The 11,094-nt window shown below is 41.3% G+C and overlaps 1 long non-coding RNA gene across 1 annotated transcript; it reads right to left on the bottom strand.

Annotated features, from left to right (window-relative positions):
• Positions 1 to 1,226: 1,226 nt before the first annotated feature.
• Positions 1,227 to 9,326, bottom strand: LOC139038399 (uncharacterized). The gene is made up of 2 exons (XR_011491363.1): positions 8,964 to 9,326; positions 1,227 to 2,059 (listed from the first exon to the last, which is right to left on the bottom strand). It is a non-coding gene; the product is annotated as an uncharacterized lncRNA (long non-coding RNA).
• Positions 9,327 to 11,094: the final 1,768 nt, after the last annotated feature.

Here is an 11,094-nt window from a genome sequence, read left to right as displayed (position 1 = left end):
GAGTCATTTAAAAAATGTGGTCAGATTAGATGTGGCCGGGAAATCTGTGAAAGTTTGAGAAAAAATACATTAAGCAACATGAATAGGGATGGTTTATGTAAGAAAGAAGCAGAACATGTCTCAAAGGAGACCTACTTGAACAGAGGACTAGGGTTCACAGCAAAAAATTGGTCAATGAATGTGTCTTTGAAGGTTTTTATTAAACATTTAAAGTACGTATATTTAAATTGTGATATTCTCACTTTAACCAACATTTTAGATTATCTGACTAATCTCTCACCAGTGTTAATAAAAAGAATTTGACTAAATGTGATTCAGAGTATCAGAGATGACATTAATCACTTAGAGCTGCAAAGATTTGGGAAGAAGTTTTAATTAAAAAATGGAACTTAACACTTTGAAAGTTATAGAGGATTTGAATAGGTGATTGGGGATGAACAGGTGAAGGCTCATGGGATAAAGCAACATACAACTGCAGGGGTAGAAATGAGTAAGAATGGTAATTTCAAGCCATGAAATAGAAACTTGTTACCCTGAGCCTGCATCTCATTCCAGTGGTTGTCAGCAACACCTGGGAGCTGGTTGGAAACTTGACAATCAGGCCTCTCCCCAGATGCACTGTGTCTGGATCTTCAATTTAACAAAATCCCCAGGTAATTTATTTGCCCAAGCTCCAATACTTTGGCCACCTGATGCAAAAACCTAACTCACGGGAAAAGACACTGATGCTGAGAAAGACTGAGGGCAGGAGGAAAAGAGGATGACAGAGGATAAGATGGTTAGATGGCTCCACCAACTCGATGGACATGAATTTGAGCAAACTCTGGGAGACAGTGACGGGAGAGAAGCCTGGCATGCTGCAGTCCACGGGGTTCAAAAAGCGGGACACAACTTAGTGACTGAATACCAGCAACCTGTGAGAAGGACTATTTTAGAGAGAGCAGGAATCTTTCTAAAGTGCACTAAAGAGTTAATACGGGCCACACAAAAGAGAATGGCAACTGAGTTTATTAAGCACCTGCTGTGAGCCAGGTCATGTACCAAGGGCTTTGCAAGCCCTGTCTCACTTAATTCTGAAATGTCCCCGTCTTCTAAAGAGTTGACCTTTATTCTCATAATGAAACAATCTTCTCGGCTCTCTGTGATCCCTTCAGTTGCAGTTGGCGTAAAGAATACATGTGTCTCAAAATCTTTCAATTATCACTTAAATAATTCAATGTATAAAATACTTTGACATAATATTTCTTTTTTCTCTTTATTCCCTGGGCTGCAAACTCTAACAAATGGGGATAATCGCAGATGCCTTGATAATTTCAACCAAGTGAGAAAAGAGAAGCAATTTAAAATCACTCTAGTAGGAAAGAGGTGAAAAGATAAATAAAATTAGCAAGAAATACATATTTAAGTGAAATTTGGGAATGATAAATCAGATCGAGACAAATCTTGGGGAGTTGGGGGTGGATTCTGGGTACCCCCACAATGCTGCAGTTTATGCCCAAGGAAGCACTGAGACCATCTTCCCTTTCCTTCCCAGACTGGAGAAGATGAGGTTCTTGTACCTTCTTGCTCCTCCCTGAGGTCAGTGCTCTGCCCACACTGAACAGGGTAGAGGGAATGTCAGCAGTAACCCAGGTGTTAGGTGCCCTGGAGAGCCACAGACGTGTGTGAGCTTCGCTCATTGGGTTGGTTTCCAGTGGATGTCCCTTTCTGGTTAAACTCCGTTCCATAAGATTAAGTTCAGTGGGTCTCCACCAAGCTGTTCTCTTCCTACAATCCAGGGGTGGCAGACAGAGCATCCGTAAAGCTGCCCCAGGGCCAAGAGGCAGGCTGAGTCCCAGTGGTCACTGCCAGTGGGCTTAACCCCAGGGCTAACCTCACTGTGATGAGGCTGGGGAGGCGCGGGGGGCCAGGAGGGGAGGGCTGTGAGGGGCAGTCCATTCCCGCAGACTTTCTCAGAGGTCCCGTTGTATTCCAGAATCAGAAATCTGAGCATGGAAGAAGTGGGTGAGCCTTGGAGAAAGGGAAATGAGGATCCTGTGTCTCTGCAAAGAGCTGGAAGCTAAAAAAAATCAGGTTGCACATACTTACCGACCATGAGTCAATGGGATCTTTCTTTGCCAGCTACCAATACAGGCTGAAATGTCTTAAATCCAAGAAAATTTCCTACAAAGCAGGGGATCCTCCCTGCCTTTACTCACTATCACCTGAATCCCTTCAGGGAATATAGTGTGTATCTAATTAGCTTATTTAAAAATACTTTGAAAGTTCTATATAAGGATTAATATATAGTATTGTTTTTACATTCTTTAAAAATTTGTGAGACATAAAATTAATATACAGAAACCTGTTGCACTTCTATTCACTGAAAGCAAACTATCAGAAAGAGAAATTAAGAAAATAATTCTATTTATAACGCATCAAGAAGAATGAAATACCTAGGAATACATTTAACCAATGAGGTAAATGACCTGTACTAGGAAAAGTAAAAGACACTGATGAAAGAAATTGAAGATGACACAAACAGATGGAAATATATACATGCTCATGGACTGAGAGAATCAATATTGTTAAGATGACTATACTATCCTAGGCAATCTATAAATTCAATGCAATTCCTATCAAAATACCAATGGCAGTTTTTATAGAACTAGAACAAATATTTCTAATATTTTTATGGGAACACAAAGCACCCCAAATCATAAAAAGCAAGCTTGAGAAAGAATAAAGCTGGAGGCATAATACGCCCTGATTTTAAATTATATTACAAAGCTACAGTCGTCAAAACAATATGATATTGTCACAAAAACAGAGGCACAGATCAATGAACAGAATAGAAAACCCAGAAATAAACCCACACTTGTATGGTCAATTAATCTGTGACAAAGGAGGCAAAATAAACAATGGGGGAAAGACAGTCTTTTCAATAAATGGTGTTGGGAAAACTGGACAGTTACATGTAAAAGATTCAAACTGGACTACTTTCTCACATCACATTAAAAGATAAGCTCAAGATGAACTAAAACTTTAAGTGTAACACTTGAAACAATAAAATTCCTAAAAGTAAACATGGGTGGTACAGTCTTTGACATTTATCTTGGCACTATATATATGTACTTGGATCTGTTTCTTCAGGCAAAGGAAACAAAAGCAAAACCAAACAAATGGGCCTACATCAAACTATAAAAGCCTTGCACAGCAGAGGAAACTATCAAAAAGATGAAAAGGCAGCCTACTGAATGGAAGAAGATATTTGCAAATGATATATCTGATAAGATATTAATATCCAAAATATACAAACATCTCGTAAAAGTCAACGTCAACAAAACAAAAACAGTTTAAAAAATGAGCAGAGGGCCTGAATAGACATTTTCCCCATGCAGACATGTAGATGGCCACAGACACATGAAAAGATGTTCAGCATCACTAATCATTGGGGAAAGACAAATCAGAATCATGAAGAGATATTACCTTACACCTGTCTGAATGGCTATCATTAAAAAGAGAACAAATAAGGACTTTTCTGGTGGTGCAGTGAATCAGAATCCACCTGCTAATGCAGGGGATGTGGTTTCCATCGCTGGTCTGGGAAGATCCCACATGCCTCGGAGCAACTAAGCCCATGCACCACAACTATTAAGCCTGTGCTCTAGAGTCCGTGAGCCACAACTATTGAACCTATGTGCCCCAGCGACTGAAGCCTGTGCACCAAGCTCCACAACAAGAGAAGCCACCACAACAAGAAGCCCCCAGCCCCACAAGGAAGAGTAGCCCCCACTTGCCGCCACTGGAGAAAGCCCATGCACAGCAAGGAAGACCCAGGGCAGCCAAGGGAAAAAAAAGACAACGAATAACAAATGCTGTCAAGGACGTAGAGAAAAGGGAGTTCTTGTACACTGTTGGTAGGAAGGTAACTTGGTGCAGTTACTATGGGAAACAGGATGGCAGTCCCCCAAAAATATAAACCAGAACTACCATACAATCCTGCAAGTTCACTTCTGGGTACTTACCTGAAGAAAACATGAACACTAATTCAAAAAGTTATATGCACTCCAATTTTTGTTGCAGCACTATTTATGATAGCCAAGATACAGAAGCAACCTAAGAGTTTATAGATATATGATATACAAATGGATAAATAGGATGTGAGATATATGTGTGTCTGTGTATGTGTGTGTGTGTATATATATATATAATACATGGTGGCTTCCCTGGAGCTCAGTCAGTAAAGAATCTGCCTGTAGTGCAGGAGTCCTGGGTTCAATCCCTGGGTCAGGAAAATCCCCTGGAGAAGGAAATGGCAACCCACTCCAGTACTCTTGCCTGGAAAATCCTAGGGGCAGAGGAGCCTTGCAAGCTATAGTCCATGGGGTCACAAGAGTTGGACAGAACTTAGCAACTAAACCACCACCATATCATACATATATGGAATGTTACTCAGTCATAAAAAATTAGTCTTGCCATTTGCAACAAAATGGACGGATCTAAAGAATATTATGCTTAGTGAAATAAATCAGACAGAGAAAGATGAATACTGCATAAGCTCACTTATATGTGGAATTTAAAAAAGCAAAACAAACAAAAAAATGCCAAAGCTAAAATAGACGCATAGATTCAGAGGACTAAAGAGTAATTGCTAGAAAGGAAGGGGTTCAGAGAGTGGGTGAAATTGGTGAAAGAGATTAAGAAGTATAAACCTCCAGCTATGTAATAAATTAAGTCACAGGGATGTAATATACAGCATAAGGAATATGGTCAATAATATTGTAATAACTTTGCATGGGAACAGATAATTACTAGATTTATCATGGTGATCAGTTCATAATATATGCAAATATCAGATAATTATATACCTGAAATTAATGCAATATTGTATATCAATTATATTTCATATTTTAAAATTTGCCTAAGTGATATCATAGTATATATATTCTGAGATTTTCTATTCAATGGTTTGATATTACGGTTGGAGATTTGTATTGAGATCTGGTATACTTTATAAATTATATATTATATTTCATCTGTTTTAACTAACTGTATGGTATTGTAACTATTATTATACCACAGCTTATTTATCCTCTTCTGAAGGGCATTTAGTTCCAACTTTTGCTATTTCAATTTTTCACTATTAAAATTCTTATACTTACATCTTTGTATTTTCTCCTTGAGCACAAGTGGGAAATTTCCTCTGAGATTTACACCTAGACAGTTTGCAGTACATCTTAACTTTTTTTTCCCTAAAGAGGGAATTCAAATATCTGCCGAGTGCATGGAACAGCTGTTTGGAAGAGGTAACTTCATGAATGGGATTTCCCAGGAGGCACGTGGTAAAGAATCTGCCTTCCAATGCAGGAGATGCAGGAGACATGGGTTCGATCCCTGGATTGGGAAGATTGCCTGCAGGAGGGCATGGCAACCCACTCCAGTATTCTTGCCTGAGAAATTTCATGGAGAGAGGAGCCTGGCAAGCCACAGCCCGTGGGGTCACAGAGAGTCGGACACATTGAATGACTAAGGGACTGCATGCATGCATTTCAATGCATGCACACAACCTCATAAATATAAAAATGCTTTGTAAGTTGCTCACATTGCACAAATATACAGCATTATCTTTCACAACTTAATACAGTGGTCTTTTCAGTGTGGGTTGCTGGAGATCTTATATTTAGAGGACTATCAGCTTTTTTCCAATGATAATATCTTTATTATCAGAGAATAAAAAAATTTTAAATTACTTCTAAAATAAAATTGAGGAAATTACCTGGTGGTTACAACTCTGTACTCTCATTGCTAGAGGCCAGGTTCAATCCCTTGTTGGGGAACTAAAATCCTTCAAACCTTAAGGTGTGGCCAAAAATAAATAAATCAAAAAGAAAACAAAATTGAAACATGAGGATCACACAATACTTTTAAGTCAACAAGTTCTCCAGATATGAACACATATTGTCGCAGGTCAAGTTCTCTGGAAATTGACACTGAGATGGAATTTGGGGTATAAGATGTTTACCAGGGCTTTAAATATAAGCAGAGAAGCAGGATTGGGCAAAAGGAGCTGAACTGTGATGTAGCACCACAGAGCCTTCAACTCGGTCAAGAGCCTGGAAGTGCATGTTGCTCAGTAGTGACCCACGACAGAGTGACAGGGCTGGGTCTTTGTTCGCCTGCCTTACTAGGTCACTAGACAAAGGTGTGAACTCAGGCGAGGTGTCTCCCTGCAGCTGTGGCAACCCTGACAACCAGAAGTTGTTTACTGACACCTCTCCCTGCCGTGGGGCGGCATGTCCAACCTTTCTCGAAGGGAGGTCCTGGGTTATGCATCGTCACGTCTACTGTAGTCCACTCCTTGTGCTATGGGATTCATTCTTCAAGGGCATTTTTTTCAATAGTGGCCTCTCTTGATAAGGCGTATTTTTGAGGGATAAATTCTGCCCCCCATCTCTGGCATTGGTCTCCAGCTACAACCGACTCACATACCTTCCCTCCTTCACTATCTATTCTCGATCTTCCTCTCCCTTGGCCACCACCTCTCCTGGCCTTGGAGTCTTACCCAGTAGCTTGACCGAGGCTCTTGTCACGAGGGGCCTGAGCCCTGCTCACCAATCCCTTCTCATGCCAGGCTCTTGTACCTGTCCATTTGCAGTCACGATTAGGCAATGGAATGCTAAGATATATTCAAGGAGATCATCTGATTTCTACACCTATTTCTCCTGCCCATTGTGTAATAATAGCCTGCTAGGCTCCTTTGTCCATGGGATTCTCCAGGCAAGAATACTGGAATGGGTTACTGTTTCCTTCTCCAGGAGATCTTCCCAACCCAGGAATCGAACCTGGGTCTCCTGTATTGCAGGCAGATTCTTTACTGACTGAGCTATGAAGGAAGCCTAATAATAGCCTTACCCTCTCCTGATGACCAGGGTCAATTATCTCTGCCAAAATGGTGACTTCTTGCCTGCTAGTACCTGGACAAAAGAAGCCCAAAGTGCCTGGGCAGCATCTGAAGTTTATGATTCAGTACACTCCTGCTGGGTCCCCTGGAACAAGCGAGTGGTCTTTGGGGTCAAGGACCTCTAACCCTGCAAAGTTTAGGGGTGTGTGGACAGGAAACACAAAATCCCCCAGAAGCAGTCATTGAGAACAATAGTAAGTGAGGTCATTTGGACTTATTTATTTTTCCTATTGGGGTCACAAAGTCATCTGAAGACTTCAGTTCAAGGTACACATATTTTTCTCTGGAGGCTACATCCTCACAGAGAAAACTTTCAGAGTTGACCCTTCAGCCCTGTCTTCAGCAGGGTGTTCCAGGACCATCAGACTGGCAGTTTCTGGGTGGTTTGATCCGTGGAATCCAGTCATGGCCCCTTTCCACACCTCCTTTCCTGTTGAGTTGATCTCCTGATCTGACACAATACTATATGGGATCTGGTGCTGCTGACTCACACACTCTGTAAGTCTCCAGACAGTGGTGCTGGGTGAGACTCTGCAGGAAGGAAAGGAGAGCTTGTACCCAAAACCTATGGGAGCAAACTGCCCACCTTTCCAAAATGGAAGGGGCCTAATGTGGCAAACTTTCTGTTCCGGGCCAGTTGGTCTCAATGAGAAACAATGTCTCATCAGGGGCTGGTATCAGTCTCTGTTGCAGGCAAATTAGACATTGGATAGTAGCAGCTAGGTCAGTCATGGTAAGTGTTGGAAGAACAGTTAGTTCTGGCTTCACACAGTTCCAATATGCACAAACCTCCTTATCATGACTTAGTTATATCACATCAGTCCCATAACAACGTGGTTCAAATTTCAGTCATTACAGTGTACTGTGTGTGTGGTGCTAAGTCAATTTAGACTTGTCCGACTCTTTGCGGCCTCATGGACTGTAGCCTGCCAGGCTCCTCTGTCCATGGGATTCTCCACACCAGAATACTCAAGCAGATTGCCATGCCCTCCTCAAGGGGATCTTCCCGACCCAGGGATCGAACCCAGGTCTCCTGCATTGCAGGCAGATTCTTTTCTGTCTGAGCCACCAGGGGAGCCCATAACAGTGTATTAATTGTATATAACTTCATAGGGTACAAAGCTCCCTGTTAGCTCTTTGGTTTACGAGTCATTATGTAAATTGATGATGTGTGTCATGATCGGTAATCAATCACATCATTTCTTTCAAAGTTGGTTGGTGACTGGTCACAGCACATCTTTGTTCAGCTCACACAACATAGCTAATGCATCTAGTTGAGTTTCCTGTTTCTTTGTAAATAAATCCATGTGACAGTTTATAAGAATGAACACTAGAAAGAGGAATTGACCAACAAAGATAAAAGTGCAGCAAAAAATCCAAAAAGTGGTAACAAACTGCAAGTGAAATTTGAATGAAATGAAGTTGTAGAGAAAGCAGTTGACTTTGGGAACTTGGACACACGGCCTTTTGGAAGACCTTAGATGGGAAGCAGAAGAACTCAGGGAGGACAGACCTAGTGACGTAACTGAGAAAGTGGTTGTAGATAAAGATGAAGATGTTACAGAAGAGGTGGACCTCCAAAAATCTCATGTTGAAGCAACTCTTGGAAAATTTACACAGTATCGAAAGCATAAAGGGTCATATGTTGGAAACTGACCCAGACTTAGTAAGGTATGCAATTCTCCATAGAGGCATAGACTGACACTCTCTCCATATGAAAAATAACATAACAAGAACATGAGAACTGTCCAAACTAGTTTTGTTAACTTTACTTAAGAATTTTCAGTGTTTCTAATATTTTAAGTTGTAGCATACAAAGCAAATATTAGTTGCCCTATTGTTTTTCATTTCCCTACAGTAAATCTGTTTTAATATTCCATCTGCAAACTAATTGAAGAACCCCAAAAAGCTAGAAAACAAGCCTAACAGCATCCATCTCATCCGAGACTGAAAAAAGTCACTTATTCATACATTTTTGGAAAAAAGCCATTCTTCTCTATTACTTAATATGAATACTTACAAAGAGAATAGACATTCATGTTTCCTTCTTTTGCAGTCTCCTAGTAAAAAAAATCTTGAATGATTTTTTCCTTTCCAGTTTTGTTGGAAAAGCAGTCATCCAGTAAGCCCTGTTACTAATATACAGTTAAACTGTACAAAATTAAACACATCCCACATGACTGTCATGAGTTCCTCTGAAAAGCTGAATCATATATACAAGAGCAATCTACCCCCTGGCCCAGAAGAATAACAGAAACATGGAGAACGAGAGGAAGTCTTGCTGCTAGAGACCCAGCAGGAAGGGAGCTTGGAGGCTAGCCACGACCTAGATTCCTATCGTGCTGAAATAATAAAATGATTTCAGTCAGCCCACAAATGTTTACTTAGCATCTTCAGTGTTGTCTCTAAGGTTGCACACGGTTCCTAGGGGAAGCTGAGGTATCCATATGGAAATAAAACATAGGAAAATCAGAACTCTCTGCTGTTTCCTTTAAAAGGCTTCTCCATTTTCAAGGTCACCCTGGCAGATGCTGTTAGTGTGGTTTTGGGGGTGCTTTCCACCAGCAGCCAGACCTTCTCTGCCATCACTTTACCTGTTGCTTCTGAGAACCAGCTTTCCCTGGTGATTCTCCCCCCTGCACAACCCTCAAGAGCAGCCCTTAATCAGTGACTGACAGACATGGGGATATAAACGTTCCCTCCCCTTTCCTCTGATGGAACAACGCAGAGATGTGACCCAGCCCCTCTTCAAATCACCTCTGCTCCGTGTCACTTCCTTACTTGGTCCTCTTTTCTTTCCTGCCCCGCTTCCTAACTCTCCAAGTGATTTTTCCTGAGAATACTCCCTAATGTGTCATTTTCCAATGGATATTCATTGTCTCAGAATCTGCTTCCAGGGACTACAAATGGAAAACCATCAATTCTGTAATAATAAAAATAATGATCATTACTTAGTATTGTTATTGTAATCACCCTTTTCTGACCACCTTCTGTGTAGACCACCTTCTGTGGGCATCAGGGAATCACAGTTAAAATCTCAGATCTATTACCAACTCTTTTGATTTCAGACATGTTATTGAGCCTCTCTTATCTTAATTTCCTCCTTTGTAAAACATGCAAAATAACCTCTCTCTCTCTCTCCAGGATATGAAGCACCTCTTTTTATATGGGTGTGGGTTGGGGGCCTGGCATTCAGAGAAGCTGGCCAGGTCAGTGCTTTGGTGTCTAGTGAGGCTGCAGCCAAACGACGCGCCCACGTGGCTATCACTGATGCCGGGAACCACAGAGTGAAAAAATTATTTCCAAACCTGGCTGATTGGTGGGACCAGAGAAATGGCATTTTTCTGTATCTCTCATGGAACTAGGGCCTTGACAGTTTTGTAAGCACCCATTGACACCTTGCAGAACACAGCTAGGTCAGCTCCCAGAGGGGATTTGGAATTGGTAAAAGGACACAGTGCATGAAGTGCAGAAGAAGGTGAAGGGGAGGGAGTGGAACAGGCACAAAATGTAGCATTTAAGCCTGACAGCAAGGAGGTAAGGGGGCCTAGACCAGCGGCTGAAGATGCCAGAGGAGGATGGGATGGGAGCCGGAAGGCCTGGGGCATAACTGAAATAGATGGAACTGGATGGGGACTCGACACAGAAACACACCCAAGGTAGAGAAGCTTCCTCCATATTTCCACTTGCTTCCTAACTGCCAGCCAACATGGTCAGAGACTTATGGATAAAAAATTCACAACACATCCTGTCTGTGTAGGAAGAGCCTTCCCTGGCCAGCTGCGATGACTAGAATTGTTATGATTAACCAAGTCATTTGATTAAGGCAAATTTCTTAACCTGAACCCACATTCCAAGGACCTTGAATTCAGGGAATGCATGAACTTGGAGGAGGGGAAAATTGAATTTTTATTTTCACTCTCGTCTAACTGAAATTTTAATTTTGAATATAGGGAACAAAACTTAGCACTACCTAAGACTTGGTCACCGATAAAAATCATAGATATTTTCATATAATATTACAGCTGCTGTGACTATTTCAAAACACTATGTATACTCATCCTACTTTGAAATTAAGAATACCTTTAGGACTTCCTTGATGGCACAGTGAATAAGCATTTGCCTGCCAATGCAAGGAACAGGGCTCAATC

The sequence above is a fragment of the Odocoileus virginianus genome, chromosome 15, assembly GCF_023699985.2.
Source record: "Odocoileus virginianus isolate 20LAN1187 ecotype Illinois chromosome 15, Ovbor_1.2, whole genome shotgun sequence".
In the NCBI taxonomy this organism is placed as follows: domain Eukaryota; kingdom Metazoa; phylum Chordata; class Mammalia; order Artiodactyla; family Cervidae; genus Odocoileus; species Odocoileus virginianus.
Note: the sequence above shows the minus strand (reverse complement) of the source record. Positions and strands in the feature narration are given on the sequence as shown.